Here is an 18,616-nt window from a genome sequence, read left to right as displayed (position 1 = left end):
AGATCCAAGCCTGTAATGACTCTTATTGGAAACTTGACTCACAGCCACTATGGTCTTTGGGAACAGTGGCCACTACGAATCTTTGGAAGCTTTCCCGGGCTGATGACTGCTGCTGAACCCCAAAGTGGGCAAATTAAGTTTGATATCAGAACAGAGGAGGACAGGTAAATCAGAGAAGTATGCAAAGGGCCAGAGATTACAGCTCAGCTTTGAAGATTGGGAGGTTGAGAAACACCACTATAGGGCTGATACATAAAGTGTCAACCCTGAAGATTAAGACACTAGGGATACCTCTCTTGGGCTGATAGGGGAGCTATGGGGGTCTCACTCTGCTTGAAGGCTAATCAGGGACACCTGGACATAAAGTGCTCTGTTTTGGCTTCCAGAAGATTAAGCTAAGCAATTGAGGATATGTTCATTTGTCCAAATATTCTGCATTAACTACCATAAATGGGATCCTCTCAGATAGAGAATGTAACATAACAGGGGTATTGGGAAGATGAACAACCAAGCAGTTTCTCAAGCTTGTGAAGTGGGTTCAAAAGTTCTACAATATGCATTTCTGTATGTTGCTGAGTACCCTATTCTACTCTTAAAGAGAGATTAATTAAACAAGCTGGAGTCAACTATTAATCTTCAACAAGATAGGATACATATCAGGCATGATATCACTTCCTGTAAAGTGGTTCTTACATCCAGTCAAGGAGAAGTTAGTTACTCCCATAATTTTCATGCCACTATTGCATTAATGTTCACACCTTGCCTTGCAGGTCAGTTGTGAAGTATACAGGGTCTAGAGCTGGGTGGGATTGTTAATGACTTTTCTCCCACAGCAGCTTGCATAACACCTTTTGGTACAAAGAAAGTAAGCCAGCAGGGATGCAGTTTCAGTCTCAGTCCCATCATGGTTTCTTTACCTCTTGCAACCAAAGCACATGGAGTCTTCAGCAACAGGAACTTACCATCTAGTTTTGGTGAGCAACCAAGAGCAATATCAATATTGCCAATATTCTTTTAGGGGCCTATGTAACCCCCCTAACCAACAACTACTTGAGAAGGATCTTTGCCCTGGCACAAAATTTTTCAGTTAACACCACAATCACTTCTGGAAGCAGATTTATTCACCCATTTGGCTTGCAGAACAGCAGACTCGCACATGGCAGCAGTGATATGGGACCTGAAGGGTGAAAGAAAGATACACAGGGCAGGAGGGTGCCTGTTGAGTGGCAGATTCACATACGGTGGTGTGGAACACCAGGGTTAGTGAGAGATGTGCACATAAATCTGGGAGTTGCCTACAGAGTGGCAGACTCATATACAGCAGCATGAGATGCCAGGGTAAGAGAAAGACATGTGCAACCGAGGTCTTTCTACAGAGCAGGGACTCATAGGAGGTAGCTGCAGTGTGGGGTGCTGGAAGAAGTGAGAGGATAGCATACAGAGTGGGGGTGCTCATAATGTGTCAGGCTCACAGGAAACAATGTGTGACACCAGGGACAGTGAGAAAAGTGTATGCAGAGCAGGAGGGCACCTGCAGAGAGGTAAACTCACATGCTGTAGTGTGGTATGCTGTGGTGAGTGAGAAAGGGATCTGTTTGTTAATATTCTTTGTGTTTTCCTAAAGGCTTGGGATCATATCTAGTTCAGTTTTAATAGTGATGTGACTTGCATAATGCAGTAAGCAGCATAAGATTGAACACGGTCCCTTTACCTCATTATTTTGACTGACCTCCTTGCTTAAATTGTGCGGTGGGAGATAATCTCCAAAAGTAATAGGCAGTTCTGTGTTCACTTGGAAATTGGTCAGTATGATTAACCTTTGCATCATGGTCTTCTCTACTGTACTATCTACATGTAATGATAATAATCAGAATCTCCTAGCAGACTAGGGCAGGAAGTCTAACAAAATATTGCACATGCCACCCCAAATCCTTGTCAACACATAATCATTCAGATCCCTTAGTTAACCAGTGACTAATTTCTCCACAGTTCCTAACTTTACTATGAGATATGATAAGCTAATCTCTAAGGTAACATACCAAGTACAACCTCATAATTCTGTCACTTGCTTTTTCTCGACATCCTCAATGAGTAGCTTAAATTTTATTACATTTCCTATGGTTGTAAACTATCCATACTAATGTTAATACAATTAACACACTTTTTGATATATCACTTCCTACCTAAAACAATTCAGCCACATTCTATATAAAGGAGAAGCATTATTATGAATTTCCTGTCTCCAGAAAATATTGAGATCAAGTATGTCAGGGGAAATAATCACATTTTACCCTTGTGCTTAGCTTATGAGAAACTTCATTTGGAATGCCCAGAGTCCACATTCCCTCAATTATGAATCTTTAAAAGTTTTTGAAGTAACTGTCAAGTCTTTAGAACACCAACCAAAAGTCCAGACTCCACCAATTACTGACCATTGCTTTGACCTAATTCAGAAAGCTTTGCCTAGAGATGCAGACCTCACTTGACATAATCTGTCAGGAGTCTTATGTGCTCCAGCAGTGTACTTGTTTCTTTGTGGGGGCTCTGGAAGAACCCCATGAGCCTGTAATTATCTGGACAGCTGGAAAACTGCAGGAACTTGTTTTCTGGAACACCTGGCAACACCTCTCCATATCTACCAGTCTCAAGAAAGTAATCAGACTAGTTCATGAAAACTGTATACAAGAGCTAAAAGAGAACTGTCAAAATACTTTTCCTGGGCATTATGAAGATAGCATCTAGCATATTTATGGAAGGACACTTCTGCCTTGGTCAATCATCCCAGAAAATAAAACAGTGGATGGAATGGAGTGGGGCATTTCAAGTAGTACTTGATAATTAAATCATTTTAGACTATCTTTTGCCTGGCCAAGGAGGAGTTTGTGCTATTGAGAAAACTTCTTGTGTTTCTATTAACACTTCTATTAAAGATGAATCTCAGCTTTAAAAAGTTTGAAGCTAGGCACCCCAGATGCAACAAATACCCTCAGAGGCACCAGGAGTAAGTGATTGCTTTATAGGAATGTTCTCCTGGGTTCCTCAGTGAATTAAGTCTGTTTTCTTAAAGTTCAGAATTTCAATATTATTGATATTATTCACGGTTTATGTCATGATTATATGTGCCTACAAATGTTGCAGAAAGACAACTACCAACAGACTGCCTTCAGAGATCCCAGGGCCTATTTCTGGTGTCAAGCATATTTCACTCCTCTAAGTAGGGAGGCACAATACCCCCTCTTGAGCTTTAAGAAGTTTCAGAAGAATGACCTCTGCCCATAAATCCCTTCAAGAATGAAGAGTGAAATATTTCAAGGGCAGGGGGATTTGTTAGTAGCCACAGAAACACAGGGCACTTGGGAGCAGTTCTATGTTAACAATCCTTCAAAAGTGCACTTTAACTGTAGTAAGAAATAAAAGCCTGACAACATTTTTAAGTGACTGGCATTCAGGCAAGCTGGAAGTAATTAGAATAGCCCTATAGTCTCTGACATTTGTGCTATGGCAACACTGGTCACTTGGAAACTGGAAAGCTGGGAGAAAGGTCTTAGAAGGAGAACTCATCCCAGAGGAGACTCCAAGTGGGGGAAAGTGTGCTTTAAATAATATATCCAGTCTAGAGAGATGCCTTACCAGTTAAGGTGCTTGCCTGCAAAGGCTAAGGACCCATGTTCTACTCTCCAGATCCCATGTATACACACACACATATATATCTATCCTCCTTGGAATGTCTGGTTGGCCTGTGCTTTGCTTTCTCTCCCAGCCACAGTAGGTTAACATAACACAGAAGAAACCAGTGTGTTCCTACTTTGCTAACTATCTTTGGGATAGAACATAAGATAACATGACTGAAGGAGCTCATACAAGAAATAAGTCTATCATACCACACATCCAGCACCAGATTCAGAATAAGAACAAGTGATTAGGGCAGACCTTGATGGGGTAGCATCAATCCCTCTAGGATAGTCAGTTGGTGAGCAGTCTAAGAATTCTATAATCTGAAATGCCACACACACACCTCACCCTGCTTCCTCTACTACTACTTTCCCTAAAAGACCCACAGTGGGAGGAAAAAGGAGGCCTGTCACTAAGGGATCCATCCAGAGCCACTCTACCCCAGAAATGCTTATGAGATAGCTGTCATGTGGACAACCACTGTGCAGGACAGTTTTTACACCATCCTCCATATCTCAGAGCGAATCACTTATCCCTTTGTAGGTCCAATTAAACTTGACTATATAGAAGTGAAGGAGTGAAGATAGAAAAGTGAAAATGATGGTTGGCCTAAGTGGGTCAGAACATAGTGATAAGAGTATGAGCAGACTCATGGACTGAGCAGCTACTGAGTTCTCAGACTCTCCAACCTGCAGACAGCAATTGTTGGACTGTCCAGTCCATATTACATAAGCCAATATAATAAAATCCCTATATAATAAATATATATATTTACAGGTTATGTTCCTCTACAGAACTCTGACTAATAACAGACTCTGGTACCAGAAGTGGTTCTAAAGAAACAGAATTGCAAGAATAAATTTATCTAGTAGACTTGGTGGTATCTGGAGCTATCTCTCCAACTTAACTAAGCCTACAGTTACTAAAAGACTCTCCTAGTGTCAAAGAGAGCATTGATAAAATAATGTGAGTGCCAGGCATGGTGGCGCACGCCTTTAATCCCAGCACTCAGGAGGCAGAGATAGGAGGATTGCCACGAGTTCGAGGCCACCCTGAGAATACATAGTGAATTCCAGGTCAGCCTGGGCTAGAGCGAGAACCTACCTCAAAAACCAAGGATAATAATAATAATGTGAACTATTTAAAGAACTATGCCACATAGATGTATTTGATCATCCTGATTTACCTTTTCTGAGAAACAGGAATTTAGTAACTACATATAAATTTTTAGAATATTCATTTGTGGAAAAGCAAAGAAGATGCTGCTGGGTGGTTGTTTCTAGCACCTCTGGGTAAAATAACAGGAAAAGAACCTTAAGAGATGAAATTTCCCAGCTCCAGATGCTTATCTAAAGTTTTCTAAGTGTGCCTTAGGATCGGGATCTTCTCTTTAGGAGCCATAGGGTTCAAGTTGCCAAAAACAAAACCCAGGCCCTCATCATATGATTGGCTAACTTACAATGCAAGTTCAAGTCCCAGCCTCAGATGTGCTAGCAGTTAAAGTGAAGGCATTGACTTGAGAAGAATGTGATCCTATAGTCTGGGCTGTGCATGAGAGGACACTGATGAAGATTGAGAGGACACTGATGAAGATTGAGAGCACTCAATTCTGGTTCTGATGGGTTTATTGTGCATAGGGAAGCAGTCTCCCCATAATTAGCAGTAGATAAATTCCCAACCCCACACTCTACAGTACTGCATTCTCCACCTTTGCCTGAGGAAAGTAATCCTGCATTGTCTATGGAACTTGAAATGACCTTCCCTGAAGGAAATGCCAAACAAGACAATGTTGATGCCCCCAGTGCCCACTTACCTTTGCCTCTAGAACTATAATCAGTCTCAAGGCTAAGCAGACCCTTAGAGGTGAGATAGAAAGTGTGATGCATAAGGAAGTATACTGCAATCCCAAAGAATGTCATGAGTTTAGTTAATAGAGGTAGAAGTCTGGGGAATTGTTGTAGAAATAGATTTTTAAGAGTGTGTGATGGTGAGGGAAGAAAAATAAAACTAGATTAGGCTGAGTTTATTGATATGGGAACATTGAACAGAGGTTCTAGGTTTAATATTGCAGCTCCCACAATGCAAAGGATGTCGAGTTTATTTGATTAGTTGGCTAAAGTATGGGTCAAAGGATGGCCTACTGTGAATGAAATGGAACTGCCTGATAGTCCTTGGTTTAATGTTGACAAAGGGACTCAAGGGCTCATGGAAATTGGGATGCTGGAGTCAGTTTGTCATGTAAAACCTAATCCTTCACAATGGGAGGATCCAGAAGATGTATACTTCACTAAAATCATCAGGGACAGCTTTAGGAGAAGAGCCCTGTCATTGGTCCTGTGTGTAATACAGACTTTACCATGCATGCTATGAGTACTGAATTAGATGACCTATACTCACTGTGTCTAACTGGATCCTGGAATAACAAGGACCAAGTGGAAGCACTGAATTTCCAAAGGCAAGTTGAGTGTGCTTACTGTAATGAACAGCATAGGAAAAACAATGTTCATAATGGTCATAATGGTCTGATTCTAGTAGACCTTCGGCACTTGCTGATTAATCATGATGTTCCCAGAAGTTAAATAGATATGAAGCCCACAGAGTTCTTGCTAAATATGTATGAGAAGAAAGATCCTAGAGCAATTGACTAAAACCTGTTTTGAATCATAGCAACAGAGAATCACAGAAATTTCCAGACTTGAGTTAGTTTACAGAGGCCAAAATCCCTTCAATAGAACCTGGCACCTTAACAGCTAAGCCATCCCTCCAGCCCTCAATAGAGTTTTAACCAAAACCCAATTCAAGGTAGGTTCAGTGGGTCTCCAAACTCATGCTTTTATTCCTTCAGTCCCAGAATATATAATTAGGATGGATATAATTTGATGTTGGCAGAATCCCCACACTGGGTCCCTGACTTAAGAGTTAGGGATATTATGGTTGTAAAGGCCAAATAGAAGCTATTTGATTATAACAGAGAAAATGGTAAACAAAAAACAATACCACATTTTTGTAGGGATTACAGAGGTTAATGTCACCATCAAGGACGTGAAAGATGCAGGGGTGGTGGATCCCACCACATCCCCTTTTAATGCTCCTATTTGGCCTGTGCAAAAGATAGACAGAAAAAAAAATTGAGCCAGGCATGGTGGTGCACACCTTCAATCCCAGCACTCGAGAGGCAGAAGTAGAACCATGAGTTCGAGTCCACCCTGAGACGACATAGTGAATTCCAGTTCAGCCTGAGCTAGAGTGAGACCCTACCTCGAAAAGCAAAACAAAACAAAAAGATGGACAAACCTTGGAGAATGACAGTTGATTATCAGAAACTTAATCAGCTGCTGTACCTGACATGGTTTCTCTACTTGAGCAGGTTACCATATCTCCTGATACCTGGTATGCATTTTGCAAATGCTTTCTTCTCTGGACTTGCCCATAAAGACTACCAGAAGCAATTTGCTTTCAGCTGAGAAAGACTGTTTGAACTCAAGGTTATACTAATTCTCTGCTGATGTGTCATAACTTACTTCACAGGAATCTTGGTTGCCTGGCCCTTCCACAAAGCATCCTGCTGATCCATGATATTCCTATCATGCTGATTGGGCCAAATAAATAGACTTGGTACAACATATGCAAATCAGAGGTTGGGAAATTAGTCCAGGCCAAATTCAAAGACCTTCTACCTCAGTAAATTTCTAGTAGTACAGTGGTGTGGGGCATGCAGAGATATTGCTACCAAGATGAAGGATAAGAAAGAAGCACACCACTTAGTGGGCCAATTTGGAGTTTTGAGGCAGCATTTCCTCACTTGGGTATGTTACTCTGGCCCACAAACCAAGTGGCCCAGAAAGATGCTAGCTTTGAGTGGGGCATAGAACAGGAAAAGGATTTCTTACAGATCTAAGCTGCTGTGTAGGCTGCTCTTCCACTTGGACCATAAAATTCAGCAGATCCATAGTACCTGAAGTGTCAGTGGCAGATACTGATGTTTAGGCCCCCAAGGGTGAATCATAGCAGAGGCCCTTTGGATTTAGGAACAAAGCCCTGCCCTCCTTTGCTGACAAATATTCTGTCTTTGAGACAACTCTTGGCTTGCTGTTGAGACTCAGTGGAAACCGAATACTTGTCTATGGAACAGCAAGCTGCAATGCGACCTGAGCTGAGTATTATCTGACCCAGCATACCATTAAATAGGACATGAATAGTAGCAGTCCATCACCAAATGGGAAATGGTACATAGGTGATCAGGCCTTAACAGTTCCTGAAGACATAAGTTCCCTGAAATGTTGACCAAATGTCTATGGCTCCCACTCCTGTTACAGTGCCTTCTGTCCCCAAGCATGCACATATGGCATCTTGGAGTGTGCCCTATGATCAATTGATTCAGGGGGAGAAGTCTAGGGCCTGGTATAGAGATGGGTCTGCATGATATGCAGGTGCCTCCTAGAAGTGGACAGCTGCAGCATTACTACCCTTTTCTGGGACAATCTTGAAGGAAAAAAGAAATCTTGATAATGGGAAGAACTTTGGGCAGTACATATAGTGCACTTTTCTTGGGAGGAAAAAAATGGCTGGATGTTCAATTATGTACTGATTCGGGGGCTGGAAATAGTGGTTTTATAGGTTAAGGGACTGGATAGATCTCTCCAATGGACAAAGAATGTGAAGGTACTTGTGTCCATGTAAATGTTCACCAAAATGTGACCTCAGTAATGAATGGCTTTAATAATCAAGTAGATAAGATTACCTATTCTTTAGATAGTAGTCAACCTCTTTCCCCAGCCATATCTGTCATTGCCCATAAACAAAGTGACCGTGGTGGTAGGGATGGAGGTTATAGAAGGGAATATGGACTTCCACTCACCAGGACTGACCTAATTATGGCTGCTGCCAAGTGCTAAATCTATCAGCATCAGAGACCAACAATGACCTTCTGCCCACTTGGGGAGAACAGTCCTGGAATTACAGAAACTGATTCTGGGATTTGCTTGCCTAAGAGTGAGCCAGCTACTTCTTAGAACAGAGTCTAAAAGAAGGAAAACTGACCCATGGAGTCACTTAAATCAAAGGTGAACCCATTGCTTCTGCTGTCATTGTTGCTCTGATGTTTCTGTGGCTGCAGCTTCTACTGACAGGAACTCATTGGTGTTTTAATTGAACAGCAAGAACAGTAATATGTGAAGAATTAGTATTACATGGGCAACGGGCAGGTAACATATGGGTAAGGGGCAAGGAACTTTTTATTCCAAATAATTCTTTAGACATTTGTTAAAGGAAGGGATTTAGGGGTATGACCTGTTGGACACACCTCAACTCCATTCACAAATGCAAACACACTAAGCCTAACTGTTGTTTTCAACTGTTCTGTGAGCATGCATTGTCTTCAATGCTGTCAGCATTTTTCAATCATGCTCACATTGTTCTGGGTCAGAAGTGCAACTATGTCACTGAGGAAGGAGGACAATGAGCATGGCTTAAGATCAGTTAGCATCTGGAAACATTTCTTGACAATTTTGGTCTCTGTGCTACTCAGGACAAAGGTAAACTAAGGCAGAGGAAATTTAGCAACCTTGCTTTAAGCAGGCTGATCACGTGGTTGTAAGATTAACTTCAGGACAAGTTAAAATACAGGAATTTAGCAGAAAAGGCATCTAACAGCAATATTCTCAGTAAAGTTATTTGTAACATCCATAAGAGGCATTTCAACAGTTCATTGCCATAATTCAGTCCCATATTTCATTCTTTTTTTTCAAAGTCTGATAATTTATTTGTCACCCTTCACAGTTCTTATTTTAAAAATATGGAGCACTTCATGAATTTGCATGTCATCCTTGTGCAGGGACCATGCTGATCTTCTATAGCATTCCAATTTTAGTATACATGCTGCCAAAACAAGCACCCATATTTCATTTTTATAGTTCATTGCCACATGCCTCTTATACAGCACCATACCCTGGTGTGACCAGCCAGTGACCTGGTGGCAAGTTGACTACATTTGGGTCACTTCCACCATAAAAGGCAGTACTTTGATCCTTTATTGGAATACTCATTCTTGATATGGATTTGCCTTTTCTATATGTAATATTTCTGCCAAAACTACTATCCATGGACTTACAGAATACATTATTTACTATTATAGTATTCCACACAGCATTGCTTCTGGCCAAAGAAGTGTGGAAATGGGATCACACTCATGGAATTCACTGGTCTTACCATGTTTCCCACTATTCTGAAGCAGGAGGCTTGTTACCATGCCAATTGTATAATAGCCTGCAGGTCTGGGGCAGGGTTCTTTCTCCAGAAGAGTATATGTGTTCTGAATGAGTGTTCCAATGTATGGTACTGTTTCTCCTATGTTTATAGGAGTCATGGGTCCAGGAATCAAGGTTGGAATTTAACATAGTATCTCTAATGATCACCCCAAGTGACCCACTAGCAAGATTTTTTGCTTCTTGTTCCCATGACCTTATGCTCTGCCGGCCTAGAGGTCTTGGTTCCTGATAGTGGAATGCTTCTGGCAGGAGGCACAACAAACATTCCATTGGACTGGAAGCTAAGACTTCTTTCTCTACTTGGATCTGTGAAAGAGGCCATCCTCTTTCGCCATTATGGAACTTCCCCTGGATCCATAAGCCTCAAATAAATCCCTTCCTCCCATAAACTATGTCTGATTTAGAGGTTCATCCCAGCAATGTGAAGCTGATTATGACAGCAATCTAATATATCCCCTTCATGATATATATCCAGTATATTGGTTCTGTTCCTCTAAAGAACCCTAACACATTCCACAAATACCCCAGAGACCTCTGTATCCCCCTCCCTCAGGGTTCCCTCAGGCTCATCATATCTCATTTATATCCTCTCGCTCTTGTTTACATCTCTTAGAGACTTCCCTCAGGACCTTTCTTGCTCCATACAAAGACCTGTCTTCTACCCCTACACAGGCTTCTGCAACAAAAGCAGATGAAACTCTAGACTGAGGCTGGAAGTCCAGGACAAATGCTCTAGGGCTTGGGGATATAATTTATAGGGGAGGAACTGCTTAACTGCAGCTTCACAAGATGGAATGGCACTGCAGAACTGGGCTTGTGAGGACAGAAAGAGGGGCCCTGGTAGGTATTAGGGCAGCATAAACTTTAGAAGCATCCCTTACTGTCATTTTCCTGGGTTTTGACTTCTGGTCTAGGCTCTATTGGATGACCTGAGCCAGGTACATTCCCTCTGAGTGCCTCAGTGTTCTCATCAGTTACAGGAATGACAGAGATTTTTTTTTCCCCCCCAAAGGTCCTAGTAAGGAGTAGATGGGATGAGAAGAGGAAATGCCACCTCTTCCAGCTCCCACCTTAGTTACATCACACAAGACCCCTCCCTCACAGTATGATATCCTTTCTCCTCTTCCAGGAAACCCTTAAAAACTGTCCTTTACTCTTACCATGGTTCAAGAGCTTCTTTCCTATTTGTACTGGGCTCAATAAACAGTTTGTCTCCAGTTCTCTATCTTGAACCCATAGCCTAACACCTAGAGGGATTTGACAAAATCATTGCCAGGTTCCATCTCCCAAAGTTTCTGATGTTGTGAGTCTGAAGTGTGGCCTCACAATTTGTTTTTGTTTCTTCTTAAAAAACATTTTATTTTTATTTATGTATTTGAGAGAGAGAGGAAGAGAGAATGGGTATACCAGAGCCTCTAACCATTGCAAACAAACTCTATATGCATACACCACCTTGTGCATCTGGCTTAGGTGGGTCCTGGGGAATCTAACCTGGGTCCAGGGGCTTTATAGGCAAGTGACTTAACTGCTAAGCCATCCTTCCATCCCTAATTTGCTTTTCTAACTAAGCCTATTTCCCTCCCATACAACTAAGTGGAGTTATTCCCACCCCACTCCGCTATATTACTAGTAACCCAAAACTTCCCTGTCTTTGTTGCAGATTTTTGTACTGTTTTGTGTCCTTTAGCTCATGATCACAAAACTTTAGGAACACATACAATCAAGAGAGAGTATAACAAAAGAGATTTATTGAGAAAAAAAGGTGAAAAGTCATCAAAATGTGAAGGCATGCATGCTTAGGATTCCTAGTGGCATACAAAGAAGAGATAGAAATAGAAGAAAAGGCCAGGCATGGTGGCACATGCTTTTTATCCCAGCAGTCGAGAGGCAGAGGTAGGAGGATCACTATGAGTTCATGGCACCCTGAGACTACATAGTGAATTCCAGGTCAGCCTGGGCCAGAGTGAGACCCTACCTTGAAAAACAAAAGACAGGGAGAAAGAGAGAGAGAAATAGAAGAAAAGAAACGGTTAACACTTCTTGAGTTAGAACTCAAAAAAGCAAGCAGGCTTAGTGGTGATAATCTGTCAGCAACTGCTCTGAAGAAGTGGCTTCTGGTGGGTATATGTACATTATATCATTAATGGGATAACTATTCTTTAGCATATCTTTAGGTGAAGGATAATAAAGGGTAGACTCTTGACCAGGTGATTGGTAGGCTCTGTTGGATTACCTGTAAATGGAAGTAACTAAGTCTCCACCTAGAACCCGGGGACTTTGTTCCTCTGATCAAGAGGAAGTAACTTTTCTCTTAATGAGTCTAAACAAAAGCTCTGATATCTCCACCTTCCTGAGGTGGAAGAGGTCTCACTGTAGGCGGATATTAGGGTCCGACCCTAAGGTGTCTCTGGGGGCAGATTTGAATTCCAGCCTAAGGTATGCAGAGTACTTGAGCTCTTCCTAGGGTTCCCAGAGTATGCTTGCTTTTGGTTGGGCTGGTGGTGGTTTCTTCTTGTTCTTTTTTTTAAAGTTTTATTTCTATTTTTATTTATTAAAGACAGAAAGAGGGAAAGTGAGAAAGAATGAGCATGCCAGGGCCTCTAGCCACCACAAATGAACTCCAGATGCAGGCACCACCATGTGCATCTGGCTTATGTGAGACCTGGAGAATCAAACCTGGGTCCTTAGGTTTCGCAGGCAAGCGCCTTAACTGCTAAGCCATAGCTCCCACTGTAAAGATATTGCTGTCTAGGGTCAGATTCATTTTCTCCACCAATTAAAGAATTAAGAGGGGCTGAAGAGATGGCTTAGTGGTTAAGGCACTTGCCTGAAAAGCCAAAGGACCCAGCTTCAATTCCTCAGGACCCATGTAAAGCCAGATGCACAAGGTGGCACAAGCATCTGGAGTTCATTTGCAGTGGCTAGAGGCCCTGGTGTGCCCATTTTCTCTTTGTGTCTGCCTCTTTCTATGTCTCTCTCTCAAATAAATAAATATTGTTTTTAATTTTTTTTATTTATTTGCAAGCAGAGAGAGAAGATTGACAAACAGAGAGAATGAGCTTACCAAGGCCTCCAGGCACTGAAAATGAACTCCAGATACATGCAGCACTTTATGTATCTGGCTTTATATGGGTACAGGGAAATAAAACCTGGGTCCTCAGGCTTTGCAGGCAAGCATCTTACCTCTAGCCCATGGTTGAGTTCTTGTGCAGCAACCTGAAACTGACTGCAACAGTCCCTTAAATAATAAGAAATAGTTTCTTCTGGATCCAAATATTAATGACCCTGGCCAAGAACACAGGTTCAGGACACCCCGAATTCTATTTTCTAGGAATAGACAGCCTATGTCACATTATCAGGGAGGGAGTAGAGAGACAACAGCATGTAGGGCCAAGATAAAAATATCAAGGCCTGCTTCCAGTGACACACTTCCTCCAGAAAGATTCTATCTCCTAAAAGTTCTATAGCCTTACAGTACCACTAGCTGGGAATTAAATATTCAAACACATGAGTCTATGGGGCACATTATACATTCAAATACCACATTCTGCTGCTGGGAACAATAGAATTATGACCATCTCATAAAGAAAAATGTATTCAGTCCAAAGTCCCCATAGTTTTTACCAATCCCAACACTGTCCAAAATTCAAAGTCTTGGGCTGGAGGGATGGCTTAGCATTTAAGGTATTTGCCTGTAAAGCCAAAGGACCTAGGTTTGATTCCTCAGGATCCACGTAAGCCATATGCACAAGGTGGCACATGTATCTGGAGTTTGTTTTCAGTGGATAGAAGCCCTAGCATGCCCATTCTCTCTCTCCACCTCTCTCTCTCTCTTTCTCTCTCAAATAAATAATAATTTTTTTTTTTTACAAAAGAACTTGATAGCATTGAGCAGTGAATCTGTTTTATCCTGGTCTTCTTTATGGAGATACTTTTATTAAATATTTCATTGTTTATTATTGGTCTCTTTAAATTGTTTATATCATCTGGAGTGAATTTTGGTAAGTCGTATTAGTTTAGAAATATATTTATTCCTACTAGGCTTTCCAGCTTCCTAGAATATAAACTTTCATAGTGTTCCCCAATGTTCCTATGGATTCCAGAGTCTATTACAATAACTCCTTTTTCATCTATAATTCCATTAATTTGGGTCTTTCTTTTCTTTCTGTTCATTTGATCAGGTTTTTGTTACTTATTTATTTGTTTTTTGAGATAGAGTCTTGTCCTATTCCAGGCTGACCTGGGATTCACTATGTAGTCTCAGGGTGGCCTTGAACTCATGGCGATCCTCCTACATCTGCCTCCTGAATACTGACAGTAAAGGTGTGTGCCATCACACCTGACTGGGTTTGCCAATTTTGTTAACCTTTTCAATCAATAAACTTTTTGTTTTACTGATTCTATGTATAGTTCTTTTATTATCTATTTAATTAATTTCTATTCTTATCATAATTGTTTCTAATAGTCTACTGCTTTAGGCTACAGCATACTGTTTGGGGGGAAATTATCCCTCATAAGAGAAGGAGAAAAAACACTTTCCGTGATAAAAAAAAATAAGCTAAATAAATTTATGAGCACTAAGCCAGCCAGAGAATTCTGGATGGAATATTTTACATCAAAGAGAAGGATAAACACAGTCAAGAAGAGACAGGAAGGAAAAACAATAATCAACGTTATAATAGTTGTTTAGCAAATGAAGACTTAAAAAAACCCACAAAATCATCAACATGAAAGGAATTAACTCACACATTTCACTAATAACTCTGAATACTAATGGTCTCAATTCCTCTATCAAAAGACACAGACTAGTAGACTGGATCAGAAAACAAGACTCATCCTTTTGATGTCTTCAAGAAACTCACCATCAAAGACAGACACTTTTTTACAGTAAAATGACAGAAAACAATATTTCAAATAAGTAGAACCAAGAAATAAGCAGGTGTGGCTATTCTAACATCTGACAAAATAGACTTCAAACCAAAACTAATCAAAAGTGTTAAAGGTCACTTTATACTGTTGAAAGGAGAAACCAACTTAGGGGACATTATAATTCTACACATATACACACCAAATACAAGGGCAACTAATTTTATAAAACTAACTATATTAGATATAAAAACCAGATAAGGGGCTGGAGAAATGGCTCAGCACTTAAGGCACTTGCCTGCAAAGCCTAACAACCCTGGTTCATTTACCCAGTACACACATAAAACCAAATGCACATAGTGGCACATGCATCTGGAGTTCATTTGCAGTGGCTAGAGGATTTTGTACTCCCATTCTCATTTTCCCTCTCCTTGCAAACAAATAAATAAAAATATTTTTAAATCATATAAATCAACCAGGCGTGATGGCACATGCCTTTAATCCCAGCACTCAGGAGGTAGAGGATCACCATGAGTTTGAGGCTACCCTGAGACTGACTACATAGTGAATTCCAGGTCAGCCTGGGCTAGAGTGAAACCTTACCTCGAAAAACTAAAAAAAAAAAAGAATAAATAAATAAAAATCATATAAATCAAAACACAATAATAATGTGTGACTTCAACACCACACTCTCACTAATAGGTCATCTGGAGAAAAATATAAGCAGAGAAACATTGGAATTAAATGACACCATAGAGAAAATGAATCTAACTGACATTTACAGAACATTTTATCCAAACACTGCAGAAAACATTCTTCTCAGCAATCCATGGAACTGTTTCTAAAATAGATTACATATTAGGACACAAAACAAGTCTCAAGACATTTAAGATAATTGAAATAAATTCCTGTGTTTTATCTGACTATAATGCAATAAAACTAGAAATTAGCAACAAGAAAAACCACTTAAAATACACAAACTCTTGGAGATTAAACAACACACCATTAAATCATTGATGGCTCTTTGAAGAAATCAAGAAGGAAACGAAAGGTTCCTTGAACCAAATAAAAATGAAAATACAAGGCCGGGCATGGTGGTGCACGCCTTTAATCCCAGCACTCGGGAGGCTGAGAGGTAGGAGGATTGCTGAGAGTTCGAGGCCACCCTGAGACTACATAGTGAATTCCAGGTCAGCCTGAGCCAGAGTGAGACCCTACCATGAAAAAAAAAAAAAAAAAAAAAAACAAGACAAATCCTATGGAACACAGTAAAGGCATTTGTTAAACTCAAAGATATAAAACTTTGAAGCTAGAATCCACATATTATAGAAAACATGTAGTTTTTGTTTTTGTTTTTGTTTTTGTTTTTGTTTTTTTTCTGGGCCAGGGTTACTTCACTCAATGTAATAAATTACATTTCCATCTATTTTCCTACAACTTTAATAGTTCCTTTTTTTTTTTTTTTTTTGGTTTTTCGAGGTAGGGTCTCACTCTGGTCCAGGCTGACCTGGAATTAACTCTGTAGTCTCAGGGTGGCCTTGAACTCATGGCGATCCTCCTACCTCTGCCTCCCGAGTGCTGGGATTAAAGGCGTGCACCACCACGCCCAGCTACATTGCAAAAGAGGAGGTGAAAAGATTGTAAGGGCCACAGAGTAGGTAGGAGTATCCTGAGGCACCTTGTATGCCACTACCCCACAGGCAATGACTAAGGCATTCATAACCCCACTGAGGAGGACCCCCAGAGTAACAGAGCCAAAGTAATGGTATAAATGAGTATACAGCCTGTTATACCAAAATTAAAATTTGACTCCCTGAGACTACATAGTGAATCAGCTTGGGCTAGAGCGAGACCCTATCTTGAAAAACCAAATAATAATAATATAATAGTGATAAATTTAAAAAAATAAAAATAAAATAGTTTTTTTTATGAGCTTGAAGAGGGGTCAAAGATGGATAAAAGGATACATATGACATGGAAACAGAAACCAGGAAGACACAGGTAGAAGGGGAACTGGGGGGAAGGGCTGGAGAGGAGTAAGAGAGGAGATAAAAATCAACAAAAACAAATTACATTTGAAAATGCCAAAATTAAAAAAAAAAAAACTCAGACCATTCAAATGTGGCAGATGCACGATACTGCTAAATGAAACCAATTAGACCAAACTAACCTGTTTATTTAGCCCATGATGATACAGTCCAGAGGGTGCACAGTAATGGTGAAGATCAGATAAGTAAGAGAACAAATGAACCCAAGTGAGTGATCACAGGGTTTGAGGGACTTAAGTAAACTTGTGGTCTCTGCACACCTCCACCACCTTTGCCTCTGCCTTGCCATCTTATTTGTCCACACGAGAGGAGGAACATGACATCTATCTGCTCCTATTCTTGGTTCTGTATTTCAAGGGGTCTCACTCTAGCCTCAGGCTGGCCTCAAACTCACAGTGATTCTCCTAGAGTACTGGGATTAAAGGCATGCGCCACCACGCCCGGCTACTAGTTCCATTTTTTGTAGCTGAAAATTTTTCATTATATATATGTACCACATTTTCATTATCCATTAATCTAACCTGATTCCATATTCTAGTTATTGTGAATAGAGCAGCAATGAACATGGTTATGCAGATTTCTCTATCCCAGGATAATGAACCTTTTGGATATATACCCAAGACTCATATTGCTGGGTCCTATGGTAGATCTATGAATAGATCACCAAGAAATCTTCACACTGAATTTCATAGTGGCTGCACTAGATTACACTACCACCAACAGTGAATAAAGACTCTATTTTCTTTTCCCACATCCTTGTCAGCCCTTCTTATTGGAGTGAAATGGAATTTCAAAGATTTTAATATATATTTCCCTGATGGCTAAGGATGTTAGCACTTTTAAAATTTGTATTGGCCATTTGTAAGTCTTTTTTAAAGAACTCTATTTAGTTCTTTTGCCCATTTTAATTGAGCTATATTTTTTATTATTATTTTTTTTTGAGGTAGAGTCTCACTCTAGCCCAGGCTGACCTGGAATTCACTATGGAGCCTCAGGGTGGCCTCGAACTCACAGAAATCCTCCTACCTCTGCCTCCCAAATGCTGGGATTAAAGGCATGTACCACCATGTCCAGATTACTTAAACTACTTTTTTTTAATATTTTTTTGTTCATTTTTTATTTATTTATTTGAGAGCGACAGACACAGATAGAAAGACAGATAGAGGGAGAGAGAGAGAATGGGCACGCCAGGGCTTCCAGCCTCTGCAAACGAACTCCAGACGCGTGCGCCCCCTTGTGCATCTGGCTAACATGGGACCTGGGGAACCGAGCCTTGAACCGGGGTCCATAGGCTTCACAGGCAAGCGCTTAACCGCTAAGCCATCTCTCCAGCCCAATTAAACTACTTTTTTTTAATGTTGTTTAGGTTTTCAGTTAGTTGTATATCTCATGTTGTGGTAGTTTGAATAGATGGCCCCCAATATATTCAGTTATTTATTGTTTGTAGTTTGCATCTGCAACCACCTGGCTGGAGGCAGTGTCACTGGGTGGATCTTAAGGTGTGGTGGTGGGTTTCAGATTTCAATCTAAAGATATGAAAAGTGTGCCTAGCTGGAGCTCCTGAAGTGTGCTATGGCTTTTGACCTTTAGGCTTGTGCTTCTCTCTCTCTCTGCTTGGTCCTGTGAAGGCAGACCAGTTTCTTCAGCCATTTATGGAACTTCTCCTGGATCTGTAAGCTTCAATAAATATCTCTTCCTCCATATCTGTGTCTGGTCTGAAAGTTCATCTCAGTGAACCTGAAGCTATCTGCTATAGAATTGGTA

General features: G+C 40.7%; 1 non-coding gene across 1 annotated transcript; it reads right to left on the bottom strand.

The window, feature by feature from the left end:
- Nucleotides 1-9,460: 9,460 nt before the first annotated feature.
- Nucleotides 9,461-9,565, bottom strand: LOC123456854. Its single transcript, XR_006634729.1, has one exon. It is a non-coding gene; the product is annotated as a U6 spliceosomal RNA (small nuclear RNA).
- Nucleotides 9,566-18,616: the final 9,051 nt, after the last annotated feature.

The sequence above is a fragment of the Jaculus jaculus genome, chromosome X (assembly GCF_020740685.1).
Source record: "Jaculus jaculus isolate mJacJac1 chromosome X, mJacJac1.mat.Y.cur, whole genome shotgun sequence".
Lineage (NCBI taxonomy): Eukaryota > Metazoa > Chordata > Mammalia > Rodentia > Dipodidae > Jaculus > Jaculus jaculus.
This window is presented reverse-complemented; position numbering and strand designations above follow the sequence as displayed.